We start from the raw sequence: 20312 nt of genomic DNA, 5'->3' as shown, positions 1-20312 counted from the left end.
TTTTAGAGATTTTACTATTGTGCTATTTAAGAGTAGGAATATTTGTTCATTTTTTTATTTAAGGAGTTTTTTAAATGGAAGAAGATAGTTCTGTTTGGGTGCAATTTTATTTTCCTTTTTGCTGTAGAACTTGAAAATTCCCCAGTCCATTTCGACATCTCTGAGGTAGTGATATTTGAGCGCTTGTAACATCTTTTAAAATACCCTTCTCGGACCCATGCGACCAGACAGGGAGGCAGTGTGTTCAGTAGTTCCCTTAATTCAAGCTATGACAGAAAATAGGGGAAAGCAACGATATTCACTTCAATAACACATCACCTCCCCACTGTGATGTAGAAAGGGACTTAGTATAGGGACTACTATATAAAAAGAGAAGGTTAATCCATGGAAACAAAAGATTACTGGAAAGTGCTTTGTTTTATAACCTCTTCAATTTGCCAGCATAATCCTTAAGTATTGTGCTGCATTAGGGCTGTACGTTATCAAAGTTTCGGCAAACGCTCTCTGAAGCCACAGATAGGAGAACATTAAGTTGCTTGGTTTTTTTTTATTTTGTTTTTAACCAGCACTATAATACGTAATCTCTTTAAGCCTTTAGTGTTCATTTTTGGATGATCAGAATGACAGATTTGAGGAGCACCAACACAGCCTTTGATGATGATAGGTTAGAGGTTGTATCTCTGCCTGTGCAAACAGACAGCCAGTTTTTTTTTTTTTGTTGTTGCACATGTCTGTACAGCTGTTAATGCCACAGACCTTTGCTGGCAGAGGAAATCTCACGACTCGGGAGTGAAAGGATATATTCATGTTAAGATGAAAAGATTCCCTTTGTTACAAGAATGAACCCATGATAGGTATCGATCATCACCATTTCTGTGATCATGATTCTTTGACTCATATCTGCGTAAAGTGTGAGGATGCATGAGAATCCTAATTCATGTCCTCAGAAAACCTTTGTTGTCTTTTTTTTTCTGTCAGGTGGAAGCTTGTGACCTACTGATTTTTTAAAATGCATTAAATTAAGCAAAGACAGAAAGAAAACACCTCTCATAGTTAAAACATATTACCTTGGCTTGTAGCAGTTTTCTTTTGGTGGTTGGGATCAGGAGGAAAGTGTTACAAAAAGTTTTCAGATAACACTGGTTTGCCACATCTACACAAGAGCAGAACTTTCATGAAGGCGGAATTGTATACTGTATAGTCGAGATGGATTTACAACTATGAAGTGCTGCACGTTGTATTTAAATCCTGTTGATTTCATGGGATTCCAGTAATTTTCCAATGAAGTTGTGTTTGTTTTTATCCTTTTCTGCCTTTAGTAGGCAACTTGTAAAACTGCCTTTGTGTGATTGGCTTGTTAATCGCCGACCACGTAGCAACAAGCTCTTTGCATCAGGGAGGAGGGCAGGGAAGTCAGGTCTGGCCTCCCCAACGCCCGTGCAGCTCAGTTCTGTGGCTGCGCCTGTCTCAGTTTGCAGTTTAGCCGATTTCAGTGACCAGGACCCACTGGCACTGCCAGTACATGAGTGACCATGCCTCGTGCGTCTACCCAATAGATAGCCAGCACCACTTACTCAGACCAGAAAAACAAAGCTCTAGATTATCTCTAAACCTCTTTGTTGTGCGAACTTGCCTCTGTCTGGGCTGCATACCACTGCATCATTTCCTAGAGTTCATGGCTGGCACGTAGAAGTCGAGTCTTTGAGCAAAAGGACATTTTTAAACTTGACAGATATTCAGTGAATCCATTTTTGATTGTATTTTATGTAGTTCACGCATGTACAGTGAATAGCATCCATTTTCATGCATTGTAGCTTTTATAGTATGAAAGCAAACTGTGGGTGTCAGAAGTCTTGAGTTTTCAATAGTTTGAAGCAATGATGGAGGAGTTATGATAATAAAGCAAATCATATATCACTGTTTAATTCTGCTGTGTGTTGTTCTGGTGAAATGAAGAATATAGTAAACATTGTCAAGCCCTTGTAGAGAGAAAGTACAGTATGGTAATTGCTTAAAGGGGACAGCACTGTGTACACATTGTCCCCAAACCTGTAGCTGTTATTTGTAGAATGTTAACTTTGCTCTTTGAGTCTTTTCCAAATGCACGGATGTTGGTAAATTTGTGTAGTTTGTACAGCAGACAAATATCCCAGACATAGTGGCTTGCAAGCGTGGTGTCTCATCTAGGATATAGACTACCTCCTCCACAGAATATGTTTGTTGCAAACCCTGTGTTTTCTCTAACAAAAAGATTAACTAAAATAAGAAATGAAGATATGGGATTCCACTTTTCATTTGGGTCCGTTTAATTCACAGTTTTATTGGCCAATACAAGACACAGTGATGGGGCCAGTGAGGGATGTGAAACTTTTCACATGGGAGGGGAATTCCTGCCTTAAAAAAAGGCCTCTCCCAGGAAATATTAAATATTCTGGTTCCTTTCTATTTTTTGCTGTTCGTCTTTGTATCTGTTACAGGTTTTAGTACATTGGTTAACTTCAGCAACATTAGCTCATTAGAGATTCTGAGCCTACCCCCTTTCACAGTGCCTGCTGTGGAGTAGCGAAGACCAGGCCTGACCCAGACCTGGGCTGATTGGCCTGTCTCCAGGGCTCCTTCTTTAATAAAGAGTGCCTTTGAAGAGTCGTTAGGAGTAACGATGCATTTACTGCTGTAACGCTCACTCTCTGCCAACTTTCGGTCTTAATCCAAGGGGCATTTTAAATGGGGGTAGGCGGGTGGTGGGGAGGAGGGAGTCTGTATCTCAGCAGTGTGTATTAAGGACTTCTGTATTGCCAATGAGAAGCTCTTCAAATTTGTGCTTTAAACCCTTTTAAAAAGAGGGTGGGGGGATTTGCTTCTGAGGGAAATCCCTGAAGACAGGAACAGTTTTGTTCAGAATTGAAATGTAATTAATATTCCCCTTCAGGATAAATACTTTTAAAAAATTCATTTTTTTTCCCTTTGTCATTTTTTAATATTATTTGATCGACTTCATGGGTAATTTTCTTTACCACAGGGTGTGTTCTTATATTTCTACATGTGAACGGTATTCTACAGTACATTCAATGTAGAAATTTAATAATTTGGTGTCTCTGAACAGATGTTTCCTCTTTCAATTCATGATCATGGTTTCAGTAAGTAGTCATTGGCGGTGTATTCTCCACTTATGTTTTACAGGGTAGAGCCACTGCCAGTTAGGTAGACTTGAAGCACTTGTCGATGTCTTTTGTTGGCAGCAGATACTTTTCCTTTGTGGTGAAGCAAAGAATGAAAATCCTACCCAGTCATTCTCCTTTGGCGGAAAACAGATTATATTTGAGATACCAATTTTTTTCTGGTGAAACATCAGTTCTTAAAAGAGCAAAAACACCTTATTTCTTTTTGTAACCATTCTGATTATTTATGAGACAAAGCACGAGCCCTTCATCAGGGGTTATGGATTCGCTGGAAAGATGCACACCTGCTGGGTTGTGATTGCACCTACCTGATAATTTCCTCAGGATATTATTTAAAGTTCTCTCTCAGATATTAGTGATTCTTGTTTAGTTATTTGTGCTTTCATTCATGTCTTCAAAGTTTGGCCTTTATGTTCTGTTGTATTTGTTTATTTATTCCTAAATATTTGCTAAGGGTAGCATGAAACTGCACATGTATTAACCCAATTCCCTGCAGTTTGCATATGTATTGTTCTTTTATTATAAAAAGAAAAAAAAAGGATTGTGATTCATGCATCAAAATTGAGAGAGAGAGTCAGAGTGATGCCTATAAACAATCATAATCCTTCCAAAATAAATAATTACTTGAAATGCTGGTATCCCTGTGTTCAGTAGAAGGGGAAAGAAACATTTTTTAATACTTTACATGGGCGGGGAAATGCAAAAATTTGAAGTTAAAATTTTTTTTCCTGCTTTTATCTGTCCACAATAAATCCAAGGTGTCTGACAAACGTAGTGTTCCATCTCAATTTCTGATCCTCGTTAAAGTAACTAGTAATTCACCTTTCCCGTAACAGGTCAGGAAGTGAATTGTTAAATATTAAACACAGAAAGAAAATGACTCTTCTTTGTTCATGTTTTTCAGTTTTCAATTAAAACTCACTGTGTTATAGACCATCTTCTGCTTGTGCATTGCGGGTTTCTGTATTTTATAATTTTTAAAAATAAAGAAGATTGAAAGCTTGCTCTTTAGAAAGATGGCCTCTGCTGGACTGAATTAACCTTCCCTGACCAGCAGTGGGTGGACAAAACAAGTTCAGCACCCCTGGCTGTGCAGTGTGGGGGAGAAGGGGGGGTATCTAGTATTTCTTTCCCTAGAGTTTTCACTAGAAAATTAATGGCGATTGTCGAGGGCAACAAGGTTTACAGTAAAAGGCACTTAGGAAGACAGTGCTCCTGATGCTGAGAATAGCAGAAATATCTCAATTTAAAGCAGTGTATTGTATGGACAACCCATGTAAATGCCAAATACAAAACAAATAAGCACCGCATTGGCGGTGAACTGTTGTTTCAAATACTGGAGTTTAAGAAGTGCACTCTTTTGACTTATCAGGCAGTATTTTCTTCATTTTAAAATGTGCTGGTATTCTGTAATGGTGCTGTTAAGCACATAACACTGACTCCTTATCTTCCTACAATAGTTCATCCTTTGTTTCAACACTCATTAAGGCTATGCTGAGGTGTGAGTAATGGTTCATTATAATTTGTGACCTTGCTTCTTTTATTATAAGGTTCCTGCTGTGTGTTTTTCTAATTTTTTTCATCAGGCTTTTAGGCAATTAAATGAGAGGAATATTGGCATTCATGCCCTGTACAGTGGTTTCTGAAATTACCTTAACATCTGACCAGCTAACACAATTAGAGTGATGAAGTTTTGATTGAATTAAAATGGTTATAAAAAGGGGAACTTGATGTAGTTCAGGTAGTTGGAGTATAATTTAAGAGAATAGCTCCCCTGCCTAACCTCCTAGTATTGTGTCACTTGTATGTAAATTCCTTTTCATTGTAGCACACAATGAATACCATAGTGAGCATATAGAAATTGTATACAAAAAATGTGCCTATTGTGTTGTTTTCTGTATTTGTTGTCTTCACATTTTTTGCCATATCTCACCTTTTATTAACAAAACAAGTTATTGTCATTATACTTCTTTGTTATATAAATTAATACATTTACATTATCAAGTAACACATATAAAATACTTGTCTTTGGTAACAATATTGTGAATTTTAAACAAAACAAAAACTGATACATTTAAATGCAAGATTTTCTATTGTGAATGTATATTTATTACTGACAGAGGCATACCTGCATGTTCCAAATTTTCTTTACACCTATGGTCCTTCTTATAGCATAGTCTGCTTTTTTTCTAAATGATTAATTCTGATAGTGCGATCGTTTGATCAATACTGAAGATGATGTGGTGCAGATGTGTTCTTAAAGAGGGAAGCCAGAGCCATTTAGAGGTTAAATCCTGCAGAGGTCATGAGGAACAGGCTTTGTGTATGCTGGATCTATGTCAGCATTACATAATTTCCATCCAGTACTGTTGCTCTAAGGAAGGTTTTGTTTAAATTCTTTTGGTAGTGACCCACTGTGTTTTGGATTTTGCTAAAGGTATTAAAAAGAACAGCACTTAATGGTTTTATGCCAAGTCTCGTGTCTTTGGATTTCTTTTTCATTTGGCCTAATGTTCATTTCACTCCCGTTTACTGCTCTTATACTATTTAAGCGCATTTACATGTTTTAACAACAGCTCATGGGTGGTGACTCAAAAATATCTAAAGATGAGACTTTGAAAATATGGTAGACATCCTTCAAAGCAGTATTAGCGTTTTTAAAACCAGAATATTATACTAGCAGGAGATATTTTGTTGTGATTCATTAACGCTGGCAACGATCAGAGAAAATGTATCTCAGAAGAATATGATAAAATGCAGGACTATTTCTAGGACAGGGTCTCTTGTCTTATTGGCACACAGGGCACACAAACTTGCACAACTTAGTAACACTTATTAATAGAGCCAGCATGTATTTGAACGACGGAAGAAAACCAGAGCATCCTGAGAAATCACCTGTGGACACCAGGTCACCAATCCCGGGCAGAAGGTGTCACAGTGCAGAAATGCAACCCAACCCAAGGACTGTAAGGCAGTAACTCTCAGTGCATCGATGCTGCCTTACTAGTATGTAGATGGAAAAAAGGTTACTGATAATATCTCGGTTTTTTTTAAAGACTGTGAACAGATAATATTACCACATGAACCTAAGCTACTGTAGTTTATTATGCAGCGTTTGATCAGAAATCATACCGTGTACTGGTCTAAGTAGAGCATCAGGTTAGAACCCAGCTGCGCAAATATGCACACGAATGATTCTGTAGGTATTTAATGTGTCATTCTGTATCAGCGTACAACAGGGCTATCTCAAATTGTTCATATTCTGTGCGTATTCTGGGAACAGGCCGAAGAAGACAGTTTTGTTAATGGTGTACGGGACCCAATAAAAATGACATTTCAATCTGCGTTTTTTTGTGTCAGTAAAAATGGTGTTGGGGGTTTCTCAGAAATAAAAACTTCTTTTTCACTTGGGGGAGAAAAAAAAAAGATAATTTCATAGACTTGGTCAGATAATGTGAAAGAGAGTGTGAAGCCTGTGCTGATGTATGTTGTGGGGGGGGAAGAATGATTATTATTGCTTATAAGAAAAAGCAAGATAGAAGAACCCATTCAAAGAATTAAAACTGTAGCCAAACACCTTAATTGTGATGCATTTCCTAAGTCTCTGTCTTCTATTGTCGGCCCTGCTCCGATGCCATATGGTCTACCATGGAACATTTAACTTGTCAGATATAATGGATTGTCCTGGAAGCAGATTTTTGCTTTGAGCGCTCGGCTTCTTTCTTGCATTTCACTTTGGGCTGCAGGCTGCAGGATGAAGGATCATGGTGCAAAAGCGCTGAAGAGTCGCACAGTTGATTCCCCTTAAGACGGTGACCTAGATGGCGTGAAACTTTACCCATGTAAAGAGACATTATCCCAGTTGCTGGCCCTAGCAGGCTTCCTGTCACTATCGTTTAACTCCTCTGGAATTAATAGGTTGTGCAACTAATACAGAAATAAAGTTCATGGAAGAGGTGCTTAAATTTATGGGAAGAAAGGAAATCTTCCTGTTTTATCTCTTGTTTGTTTGTGTTAGAGATATAAGATGAAGGGATCCCACATGTTATCTGTGAAGAATACAGATGACATACTGTGTTTTTGGATTTCTTTTATTATTCTGTTTAGCTTATCTTTCATTCTGGATGGCTAATCGCACCCAATATGATCTCATCCCAATAATAATATAAACAAAATAATATCCACATGAGTGTCCTATCAAATAAAGTGTCCATTCTGATGTAATATAACCTCATGTTGGCTGTTCTGGTGATTCTGAGCTGAATACCTCATTAAAGTCCCATCACTGAGTATCTGCTGTTAGTTCTTGATGTGTGTTTGTTGAACAGCAAAGGTCTTGGTCTCCACTGACTTCTTCTAAGGTTTTAGGTAGCTGACGTCCAGTTTGAAACAATTGAATTATTCAGCACAGGTAGAATGTATATGTTCTCTAGTGTGCCTTTTGAATATACAGCAGGTAAAAACAAAAACTTTACTCCTTGTCTAACAGCAGTAAACCCGGTCAATTTTACCTCATATTAAAAAAAAATGCTAGTCTTTGTGCCAACTTGAGTTGGCCCTGAGCCCAAATCTGGCTGCAAACCTTTCATTTATCATTAGTTGCCACAGTGGCAAAGAATAAATATTTAGATATGTGCATAGCTTAACTGGATTTATGTTTTTGTGTTTTAAGAAGGGGGAGAAAAATGAGAAAGTGACATTGTCTTCTCACATAGTTTTCTATTGATCAAACAACAGACGATGGGGAGTTACAACTCAGATGCTCTATTACTAAAGCCAATAGGTGGCAAAAATAGTCAAATGTGACCTTTACAGAAAGGTACGCGTTCAAGTTTTAGTTGAAGCCCCTTGAAACATAATTAGCCTAATCAAAGGATTATGCCAAGCCTTTGAACCAAAGAGGACGAAGATGAGCTTGATCAGTCTCCTCCACCTGGCGTCATCGAATGCCAGATCAGTAGAGGACGCTGTGAGGCACTGAGGTGAAACCTTCCCCTGTCCACTGGAACAAATAGGCCAGTGTGGCACTCCTCAGGGAAGGCTAGGAGCTCACGATGCCCAGGACACAGATCGGCGGCCCCCTGATTGCACCTTACACCGCTCAACAGCGTTTCCTTGCAGTGAGATGAGCTGCGGACATTCTCTGTGGAACAGCCTTGTTCTTTGTGGGTCAGCTGGAAAGAAGAATAAGAAATCTTTGATTTAGTGTTAGATAATTGAGCAGTGGGACTTCTGTCGATGGTTCTGCTGATGGTTCGGAATCTGCATCTCCAAACTTCAGGTCCTGGGGAAGGGTAAAATAGGGGATTCTTCACCCAAATCTGTCTACTTTCTCTGATTAGTTGTCAACTGCTTTTGCTATATTTTGCAATAATATTAGGTAATTCAGAATAACAACATTTATTTACATTTATAAATTGGAAGTGCAGTTGTTTATTGCAGTTCCCGGAATAAATATGCTTTGCCTTTTGTGTGTGATTACCCCATTGTTAGGACGTGTAAGTTCAGATCGCAGCTCTTTTCTTCAAACAGGTCTCACTCTAGCAGGTGCAGCCCACCCCCATCTACAGCTGTTTCTGACAGATCGCCCGCTTTCAAAAGAGAGAGCCACCTTCTCCGTCTGAAGGATTTCACTAATAATTGCAGCACATCAAGAAGAATATGGTTTAAGCAGAGGAAACCTAAGATTGCAGTTCAACAATTGAATTTCTGAGGCATTCATTAAAGCTGTATTCCTGTTTATTGAGGGACTGGTGTTAAGCACATTATGAAACGCGATATTTTTATCTTTCATGCATATATATTGATTTTAAATTAAATGTGATCTTTACTTAATAAAAATACACACACACGTGCACATACAGTACACACGTTAAATCTAACCGAACAGAGGATTATTTTTCAATTGGTTAAGTTTTTCTCTAGCTAGAAAGTCTTGCAGCTGACCCCAGTATTGGCAGCACAAAAATGTTCTCAGGGAAGTTGTGCCGTAGAGCCTTCTTAGGATATTCTGAGTCCATTATTCTTTGATCAAAACTGTTTCTGTAACAATTAACGGATATTCTGATGTATGACACCAGGTTTGTCTGCAGTCACTTATAACAGTCTGATAATTGCACCTAGAATATTCTTGTCTTGGGGTTAACAATGTGCACAATTCTGATTCTTAACAATCAATTACATTTTTATTTTCATATGTATTTTCTTTAATATAAAAAGACGTACAATCTTTGTTTATACAGCAGTGTTAGTATAAGGGATGTTACAATCTTACTGATGTTAAAAACGTACTGACTTTTCAAGCGCTCCTTAATGTGTATTTTAAATTAAACCATCATTTCTTTTCGTCTTAGAAGCTGAGTCAATACTGTCTTGAAATTCAACATTTTATTGGCAGGAGATGTTTTTTTTTAAATCACAAAAACTTGATACTTTTCTGGTGTACCTTGGAAATTCGTTCTACGGTGAATATTAATGCACTGGTTGATTTTGCCAAAGGCGAATTATTGAGGTCTTATGTTATAAAGGCATCAAGGTATGTTAGAGCTGTCACTGAAGCCCCAGTTTTCAAGCAGTAAAAATCCAAAGGTACTTCTTTAAGCAGTGTTTGTCAAAATAAATTTGATCCACTTTCCTTACACCTGATACTTTGATGCCACTAAACGTATTGTAAATGTTTTTTTTATCTCAGTTATACTTTATCGTGCACAGCGCAACAGAGAAATGCACAACAAAGATATTTTGAATGTACGGATGGATTTTTTCTAAACCAGTATCGCTTTTGCTTAGTAGGTTTTATTTCTTAAATTGTCTATTGGCTATAGAACAAGACCACAAAGTCTTCCAGATGCCCTTGTCTGATATCTCTGGAAAAAGGCGGGAAGATAAATCCAAGTGTAGATTTATTATATAGAGTTCACTGAAATGGAAACAGGACTTCCAGGTTAGTCTCTCAAGTAGGCAGTTTGGTTTTGTTTGTACAATGAAAGGAAAATGTCACACGTTTTTCTCATGCTTATTTGGTTGCACGCATACAGCTGTTTGGCTTAGTATATTTTATTTGTTTGTTTAGAGAAGTTTATAAATGCAAATTATTTCCATTGCTAAATTAATTCTTCCAAAAGCATCATTCCACTTTTAAGTAGTTCAGGTAAGTAACTGCATCAGCATGCGTAGTCTGCAAAGGAACAAGTAATAGGTTTATTCCATGCTGAAAAGAGAAGAGAGAAAACACAACGTTGTGTTTTCTGTCTTCTCTTTTCAGCATGGAATAAACCTATTACTTGTTCCTTTGCATCCTGTTTTTAATATACATTTAAATTACATATATATACATTGAAAGGCCACATCTGGCAGGACAGTTTTTTATGTAAAAAAGTTTCAGTTTACCAGTAAAAAATCCTGATGTTTGATTCTAAAGGTTCCTTTTCTTTCAACCCCATTCTCTTATCCTTAAGACCACAGGAACGTTTTGACAACTGCCATGTTTTCAGAGATGTAATCCATGCATGACGTTTTGAAGTTAACTGTTTGGAGCAGAAGTGATGTCAAAGGAGTGTACTACTTTATCTAGTTAGACCCTATGACTTTGCCATCAAGAGGAAAGCCGAAGCATTTGTGACTCATTAGATAGGCAAGTGTCAGCTTGTGTTTGTGATATCTGCAGTATAATATACTTTGTCAGTGTAAAAGCCTGTAATTTGTTTTAAAAAAATGTCTAGACAGTTGAAGTACAGATGTTAACAGCACCAAAAATAAAAAAGTGGCTTAACTTTGGCCCACATTGCCTTTTCTGTTCTTCATATGCAAGTTCATAGGTATTCCCAACATGTATTCTGCATTACTGAGAATTTTAAAAACAACTTTAAAATTAAATTCCAGTTGTCCGACCTCCTCTTCTAATGTTGTATTATTACTGTAGCTGACCCCTGTATTCAAGGCAGTTTAAAGGATTGTGTATAAAAATGCTACAAGTGCAGGGTGGCACAGTAGTGTCGTGGTGCATTCACAGAGCTCGGGCCCTGGGTTCATTTCCACATCTGCAGTGCTGCTCGCGTGGGTTTTGTATGTTGTCCCCGTGTTTGTCTGGGTTTCCTCTGGGCTTTTCTTCCCATAGTCCAAAGACATACTGGTGAGTTATTTGGCTTCTGGGGCAATCGACCCCAGGTGTGGGTGTGTCTGTGTGTCTGCAGAAAACAATTCACTAAACAAGAAACAATAAACAAAACAATTATCTGCACACAACACAAAACAGAAAGAAAAAACGAAGTCATCATTATTAATAAGGATATGTTATGGAAAACATGCTCTTTTGTGTAGTGCTCCTGCTTATTAAGTAATTATACAGTAATGTCTATTAATAAAAGTAATAGCAAAGCTTGTACAAGACTATTAGAGTCCAGTGGAACAGAGTCTTTGTGAATATGGGGCACCAAACTGCATTTAGTGTTTCTTAGCATGACTTGTTATTTCATGCACATTGTGTTGGTTATTTTTCTAGATGTTTCCTCGAAACCTTTCTGTGCCATTTGTAATTTCCATTGTCAATAAATGCAGATTATTGCTTTGTAGAAAACTTTATTATGCCTTTTACATCTTTATTTTTGCAGAATAACTTTTGACCTCCTCATTTAAGATGAGCCACATGAAATGATAATGTCCGTTTTTCCTGGAATTTACAGCCTTTCCAAGGTTTTGCTTTGGTGTTTATCACCACTGTTAAACTCATGGGAAAATTGCATTCTGGTCCTATCAGAAGTCGAATTGTTTGAAGCTACCGGGGTTTGTACTTTTCTTTGTAGGACTGGTTTTCTGAATTACAAACTTATCTATGTCTGAAATATATAGTTTCTGTGAAGTTTGCATGTTGGGAGAGACCCCTTCATGATCAAATGTCAGTTATTTATGAGTTACCAATACGTTATTAAACGATAAATCAATTTAATCATAATTTGCCAATCAAATTAGTTTACTGCAGGATCTGGGAAATAAAAACCCATAACTGTCATTTTTCACTGTGACTGTACGATCCAATGGTAATCATTCCAACATGTGCAAAATTAGAATGCATTCGTCACTGCTTATTGATAATAATAATATAATCAGAGATATTGGGGATGCTTTAGGATACACAGCACTCACAGAGCTGGCACCTATGCTCGGAGCGGCATTCTAGCAAGATTGTCTTGCAGATGGTGCGCTTCAGTCATTTTGTTGACACATACATAAAGAAGGTTACAATGAGCAGGAGACCATTTGAACTATCTGGCCCAATTGGTAGGTAGAAATTAATTGATCACAGGATTTCAGCCAGTCATGTGTTCAAAGAAGCCAGGATATCAGTGACTAGGTAGCTTGTTCCATTCTTCTGCAGGCCTTCGTGTAACAAACAGGCCTTAGTTTCAAACATGCCGTTTCAAACAGTTTTAAACGTGTAGGTCATTTATCTATGGAAGTTCTGATCTTGTATCCATGGCAGTCTGAAAACAATTAGATACATAGATGAGACAGAGGTGACAGTCCTGGGCCCGGTGACCCTTTACCTTCCAGGTTGTAGCCTGTTTGTCACAGAACTTGCTTCTCTTAGTACTCTTCTGTTTGTTGAAGCAGAACATCTCATTCCTGGCCACCTTCAATCATGTGAACTTCATTTGATTAACATGCTGTAAGCTTTTGAATGCCTTGTTATAAGATCATATAATTGACCCCAAAACCAAACACCAAACACCAAGCACCTGGTAGTTTTATGAAGGAGAAAAATATTAAGTACTGTAACTAAGAGTTAGAAGCCATAAGTAAATCGTTACTTTCCCAGTGTCTGAAACAATGACTGAAAAGTTTCAGAGAGCTCATTATATGCAAAATGAGGGTGATCTGAGCTTGCTGCTTCAGGATTTTTGCTAAAAAAGTTCAGATTAAATAGAACAGTTTGTTTTCTTTGGCCCGAGGCATGGTGTATTTTAACATGTGATTGTAGAAGACTACGTTTTACAGCTACAGGAGCAAAATCAGATTTCGTGGAGTCATTGGGCTTAGTAGCAAATGGACAAAGAGCAGTTAAGCAAGCTTTGATAAGGATCTAGTCACATAAGATGTGTCAACAAAAGTAAACATAAAATAACATTTTACATTTTAAAATGATAAAACAAGAAATAGTCCAGGGAAACTCAAACCTATGAAAGTTGGAGAGGGTTTTGCCATTGTTGTGAGTGAATTACCTTAATGTCTTGTTATTCAGTAAGGGGAAGAAAAGCAGACATATGAGCTGGTTGAAAAAAATATTTAATGAACTATTTTATTGAGGGTGGATAGAACAACTCTAGGATTAGTGCAGTCCCTCTCAATAAGAGTCAGAGATATCCTGGAAAGCTTTGTAATCCATCTGTTAGTTGTAACTAGGACACCAGGAGCAGAGGATGCAAACCTTGCAAAACTTCCGCTGATTCTGAATTCATTATGCCAGCCTTGAATGTTAGTCTTGGATGCATTGTTTCTCAATGATGCCAGGGTTTTCTGAAGATTCACAGTTATTGCCTTTGGTGGTGTCTTGTCCCAAACCACTTGGCATGGTGTAGCAACCCTCTTAATAGTCTTAAAGTTATTGGTGTTTTGACATCACATTCGAAACTGATGATTTCTGTTTTTTTTGGTTTCTTGTATCCTACTGTTGTCGTATCACATTGTTCACCTTAGACCTGTAGGTGGCAGTCTTCCGTTTGTACCATCATTTCCACTTCATGGAGCCAGCATGTTAAAGGATGCGTTCCTTCAGATCCTTTAGATCAGACATTAAACGAAGGTCTTGACAAGGCAGTTTTCGTCAGAGAAAGGGTGTTCACTGTCCTTGCTAAATTCCACTTTGGGGTTGTTCGGTCTAGTACTCCTCAATTTCCCTTTTAATTAAATCAGTGAAGTTAATTCTCATTTCTCCACCTCATCTGCTGTGTGGTAAGGATGCCGAGATGTAACCACTGTCTCGTGTCATTCAGGTAATGCAGCACTTCAGTGGTGGATGAAGTGTGTCGTTGTATAGGTGTGCATCAAAATGTTGGATAGTGTTCAGTCTTCTTTTCTGAACCAGTTACAGCTCATCAATTGCATGAATACATATGAACATTAATTTCTGTTCCTTCTAATGCTTATGTTTCAACCCTAGATTTTCTGGTTACAGAATTTGGGACGTTTTCATGAATTTGCAGGTTATTGAAACTAATGTGTCTCTGTGAATAGATTAGTCTTGACCAGTCTCTGATGTTATTTATGTAAAGATTGTCATTATATATATATATAGTTATTTATATTCCTTAATTCCTTTTACACAACCAGCGCTTGAATTGAGTATGTAGGTTATTGAGATTTATAGTTACATGGACTACAGTGTAGTTACATGACCTTTTCATGATTATTTTATCATGATTATTTCATGATTATATTGCCAGGTGACATCAGGTTACATCATAAAACACAAAAACATTTGAGAGTTTTGAGCCTTTGAAAATACTAAAATTATAATTAAATCCTCATTTTGGAGCAAGCTGAACATTTTTGCTTTTAAAACTCAGGCTACTAGATTTACTTGTACAAAAGCAGTTTAGATTTCTGTTCCAAAAAATGCCACTGAAAATTGATGGTACAGAGTACATATCTAAACACGGGATTAGTGAAGGACAATACACAGTGCTGAATAAAATGAAATAATCTTCACTGGTATCCTATCTACTGTACTCGCAATGGACTGTGTTTCAGCAGAGTCATGCCTGTGCTTTTGAATCCAGAGTTCTAGGAAACCAAAGGACAATTGCTTTCCTAATACAACCATGTGTAAAGTTTTAGAATTAAGTTAATATATTTACAAACATTTTTAATTTGCTTTTCCAATTCAGTTATGGTATGCAGTTCCCAACATCGATTAATTAGGTTTACAAGTTAAAAGACAAAATAGTCATCTCTTTAGATGAAACAGCCAAGTTGAATAATTACAGTCTCTGCTCGAGTTTATACATAATAGAACAGCTATATGCCGATATGAGGCAGGTAACAGGTGGGAGCAGTAGTCTCTAGATTTATTGATCCAATTCATTTTAGACATAACTGTGGAGATACACGTCTTCACCACACCCTAGATATGCGTGTTAATTAGTCAATGAAGATCTGTGGTCAGAGTGAAAATGAGGGTACTTTTATTATGTATTTCACCTGATCACTGCGGTATACTAATAATCATTCACAGGTACTGTACTGTCTAGTACCATTTTTCAGTTTCAAAAGCAGGGACAAATAGATAAATATGAAATTGTGATTATAGTTTTCTACCTAACCCACACATTCCTGGGGTAGCTCAGCTAGTCACAGACTCAGACATTTTCAGAGGCGTTTGAACTGCCTGTGATTTTACAAAACTCTGGGAAAATGATATTGTCAACCTCAGCCACGATCACCAAGGAAATGCCTAATGTGCAGCTGTTTGTCTCATTCTCTCAACACCTTTTAGGGAAAATCCTTTTTTAACATACTGTCACATGCTAGCCTGTGTGGGGCATGAAGTTATTTCATTTAGAGAGGTTTCTAATTTCTAAGCAGAGCTGAAGCAAGCCAAGATGACTTCAAACGCTGTCTTTGAACATGTTTCCCTGTCATTGCTGTTATCCTCACATTCTTTTGCTTTGCTGACCTGCATATTTAGCCATGTATGAAAGCAGTAAAAAATATCTCGCTACTCTGGAACCAATCCAGAGAAGTATGACCAGATACGTTCCTGTGTTTAAAGGAATGTCCTACACTGACAGGGTGAAAGAACTGAATCTTTTTGTTCTTGATCATATAAGAATACTCTGGGACATGATTTCAGTATTCAAAATACACAAAGGCGTTGAGAAATTCAAGTCAACACCAACACAAACCAGAGGATAAAAGTGGACATTTCTACGTCCAGGTGTGGTTAAATACAGCAAAACCTCTTTACATAAAAAGTTCTGGGAGTCGATAACGATTATCCAGCCATGTTTTTGAAGCTGATATTCCACTTCTTTCAAGAAATATCTGTGGTAGATTCTTGGATCAATTGTATGCTAGCATTCAACTGGACCTTTGAATTTACAAAGGAAATTACAATTACAATTCAAAAAGGAAATTAAACTGTTAGGATCTAGATGGACTGAACAGTTTTATTCCCTTCATAAACTTTCTTGTGTTCTTATATCATGTTGAATTTTCAGTAATTATTTTGCTTTGCACCACTAAGTTAAGATATTTGTTCTCTGTGTAATTAATTGTTGTATATAAATATGTGATATGCTACTGAGTCTACTAAAAAGACAACTATAAGACAAAAAGGCTCTGCTTTTTCATTATGATATCAACAACAGGATAGCCACAAATTTATGTTGAATGCCCTGTATTTTACACACCAGACAACACTTACAAAAGCTAAAAACAACTATCTTAAGCACTATGAAAGAGTTGGTTATGCAAAAATATTCTAGAGTCCAGCTTTCAAACTGCAGTCTTATGCATTGTGACATCTCAGAAACTGTAGTTGGGGTGATTTGACATTAAAAAAGAAATGGAGAAAATGTCCACACCCTTTAAATCATCAGGACCTTCAATGTCAGTTGTTGCAGAAAACAATGAAGTAAGTAATTCAATTAAATGCCTAATATTTAGTACTTGTTTTTACAAAATGTGGGCTGGTACCTGTCAATATGAGAGTAAAAAATACCACGTCTTGTATCTAGTCCTATAGATGATACTTTCAGTTACTAATCATTAGTTGTTCATGATTCATGATTGTGTATAAGATTGAAACATCTCGCTGAGTTGTAAAGCATATGATTATTATCTTGTAGGCTTTAACGTTTATCTTGATGACAAGCTGTATAGGTGACCTTCAAAATTTGAAACTGTCAGAAGCTGTTTGTCCTGACAATGGGACTGTCAGTAAGAGGTAAAGTAGCATACTGGTGATTTGATCTGTTACCAAAGGAAGTGATTTGTTTAGAGTTCACCATTTTAACATTTTTTTCTCCATTAAAGACTGTGGCACCTGATACGAAGTAAACATATGACTACTTTTGTTCTCTTTCAGTGTTAAATGATTTATTACAGTAGGAATGTGTGTGCTGGAGGCAATGGTGATCAGGGAGGGGGTAGGAACAGGGATTGACATGCGAATGAAAGTGTTATGTGTAAAACAAGCTCTTCTCTGTTTTTTCATTTTCTTCAGAGAAAGTGCAAGTTTGATTGTTAAGGAAGGTAGGATGCCACAGTCGTGAAACTTTCTTTTCATTCTCTTAGATTTCAGACCACGATGTCACTGTCAATAAGCACACAAACTTGTTCAGCCAATGACCCCTTAGAAAGTTTCAAGAAGGGATGGATACATTTTATTGTACACAGCTTCCTTGCATTCAGTTGAAAGGTGACAAATTGGATCTGATGAGAAGCCATAAAGTTTGGCAAGAATTAAGTCACCTTAACACAATGGATTTGGAAGCCCAACGTTTCCTGTTTGAGGTGTGCAATTTAAAATAAATATGAATAAGCAACACTCAAACCATGTATTGAAATCAACTGGACCTTTTGACTTCAGTGGACACTGGTGAGTTAAAAGACAGAAAAACAGGGGCTATGGCTTGGCATTGCTCTAATAAATTTCATTTTCTGCACATCAGAATAAAACAGTCAATGATCAGCTTAGTTGTCACATTTTAAATTTTTCAATAATTCACTTATTTTATTTTGGGTGTTGCTAGGAGGATTCTGCGATGTTGTTACTGACAAGGTAAAACCACAGCACAAATCTGTTGTTGACCATACTTATATTCCGCTATGCTAAAAAAGAAATTAAACCGGTAAATCAGATGTTTATGCTCATGACTTGCTCAAGTCATACTGTGACCTTATTTTGATTGGTAAATAAAGGTTTAAGGGTCTGGTGTTAAATGAACAAAACACCCTGCTTTGTCTTTTTTCCCTAAAGATAAACACACAATGAAACTTCATACTGACAAAACCTACGAGTCTTGTGACAAAAAGTTTGGATAGTTAATGTAGAATGTAATGAATAAAATGAGAAACAAATGTAAAACCAGAAAAGAATTCTAAATACAAGTCAGCTACTTGGTTCTAACATTTATGTCCCAAGATGTTTGGTGCACAAAAAATAATCTCTATAAGCTTTTTTTGTTTGAAAGCCAAACCTTTTTTACTTAACAACTGGTACATTTTTAATATTTGGCTGTCAGTTTCTTTTCTGTTGAGAGGCGCGTGCAAAATGTGTTAAGTACATCTAAGTACATTTTTTTTGCACACAATAAAATGGCTGCATCTTTTGCATTATAATGTGTAAGTAATATTCAAGAGCTCCTGCAGCATCGTACTTCCTTTGTACATGGAATTGCTAAATGGTTTGCAGATCAATAAAAGCTTTCCTTGGATTTCCGTGTTTCAGTTATCCTAGATGTTGTTTTAGGAGATTCTGCATGTTATTTTTTCTTATAGGAGCATAAAGGAGTCTATTGTTCATTTGTTTAGGCTTCAGTGTTTACAAAAATGTGTAGAAAGCTTTGTGTACCTCTTCAACAGCCATTGTGTTGCAGGTATTGTGAAATCGTAGCCCAAATCCTCCAAACAAAAGGAGTAAATGCAAAACGCTAGAACCTTGAGAATTTCCTAGCAAGGCTGTGAAGGCAAACAACAAGCAAAACAAAAAAACAAAAACAATTAAACTATACGTTTCAGGTGTCACTATTGAACATGCCAGGGTGTATAGAGAATAAATAAAAGAAATAATACCACGGCGAAAAGGAAAAAAAAAACAGAAACCCAGACCAAAGTACTCCATGCAGCAAAAAAGATTTCAGCTCTAATGCCATCCTTATGCCTCTTTTAGTAGTTTTAGCCATAGGGCTTGGCAGTGCCACCACTGTCATTGTGCCAAAAAAATATCTGCAGCGCCTGCCGCATTTTAGCAACAGAGGTTTGTCTGAAACAAAAATGCAGCGCTTATGGCAGCTTTCTCTTGCTTTATGGTTATCGCCAAATCTTCTGAGCAAAGAAACTGAGTTAGGGTTCACGTTTGGGCTTGGTAATTTATATAGATGTAGAAAATATTAGTATGAACGTTTCCTCGGTATCTACGGGAGGCACAACCGGGCATATATTCCTTTGTGCTCTATAAGGTCTTCTGCTGTCTCCAAGACCTCGGTACACGGTTCCTCTGGAGTTATATACGTTGGTTATTTTCTACGTATACATGTGTTGAAACTATTTGGTTTCGTTTTTTATTGATTTCTTGAAGGGGGAGGATGGGGGAGATAATGAAGGCTGTTTTACATTGGGGAGCCTGCTTAGAATTTAATCAAGCGCATTCAAAAGAACTTAACTGCGCAGCATTCATATCCCTGGAGTTGAATTTTAATACATTGGGTTGCCATTATCTATAGATTATCAATAGATCTGTTTGAAGTAGAAATCTAGATATGTGAGCGTACTTGCATGTTGAACGTAAGCTGATAGGTATCATGTTTAACATGAATGGCTTGCTTGGCAGTTGATGCAGATGCTTTTATTTATGATTTTTGTTGTATTTATTGAGCTATTTACGTGCCAAGGAACCAACGAGCCTGCCAGATATTTACAGTTGGGTGATCATCTACCAATATGTACAATTTACGGTGACCGTCAGGTTACTTCTTTCGAAGAGAGACAATGCGTCTTATGTGCTGTTTTTTGTTTATTTTATTTTTTAAGCTTACTCCCTATGGCTACAGTGCCCCTTTAGTACCTTTTAGACTTTGTCGGAGTTCTGGAAGGGTGCCCATTGATGTCATGGAAACACTTGAATTACTAAGAATGATTCATGTCTATGCAGTTCTCCCATCCTCCCCCACACAAACAGGAATAGATTCTTTTAACCCTTCCTTTTTTGCTTGTTTTCCTTCGAGACTGCATCATGTAGCTGATGTTATTTATTTTTTTCCCTCCGATAAAGGCAAATCGAACGAGGGGGAAACAAAATAGCTGTTGATAAAATACAAATTGATGTTCTTCCTCATAATATGTTCTCACCACAGTAAGACAGCTGTCAACCCCGATCAACCGATAGCTTTTTAAAATAAATCCCTGTAAAATAAA

General features: G+C 37.2%; 1 protein-coding gene and 1 long non-coding RNA gene across 15 annotated transcripts in view; one reads left to right on the top strand and one right to left on the bottom strand.

Annotated features, from left to right (window-relative positions):
* The window catches only part of tcf4 (transcription factor 4), a 209463-nt gene that overhangs the window by 73754 nt on the left and 115397 nt on the right, over window positions 1-20312 (top strand). The window lies entirely within an intron of this gene.
* Window positions 7253-10694, bottom strand: LOC148673650 (uncharacterized). Its single transcript, XR_015936081.1, has 2 exons — window positions 10569-10694; window positions 7253-8353 (listed from the first exon to the last, which is right to left on the bottom strand). It is a non-coding gene; the product is annotated as an uncharacterized LOC148673650 (long non-coding RNA).

The sequence above is a fragment of the Lepisosteus platostomus genome, chromosome 4 (assembly GCF_059453375.1).
Source record: "Lepisosteus platostomus isolate fLepPlt1 chromosome 4, fLepPlt1.hap1, whole genome shotgun sequence".
Lineage (NCBI taxonomy): Eukaryota > Metazoa > Chordata > Actinopteri > Semionotiformes > Lepisosteidae > Lepisosteus > Lepisosteus platostomus.
This window is presented reverse-complemented; position numbering and strand designations above follow the sequence as displayed.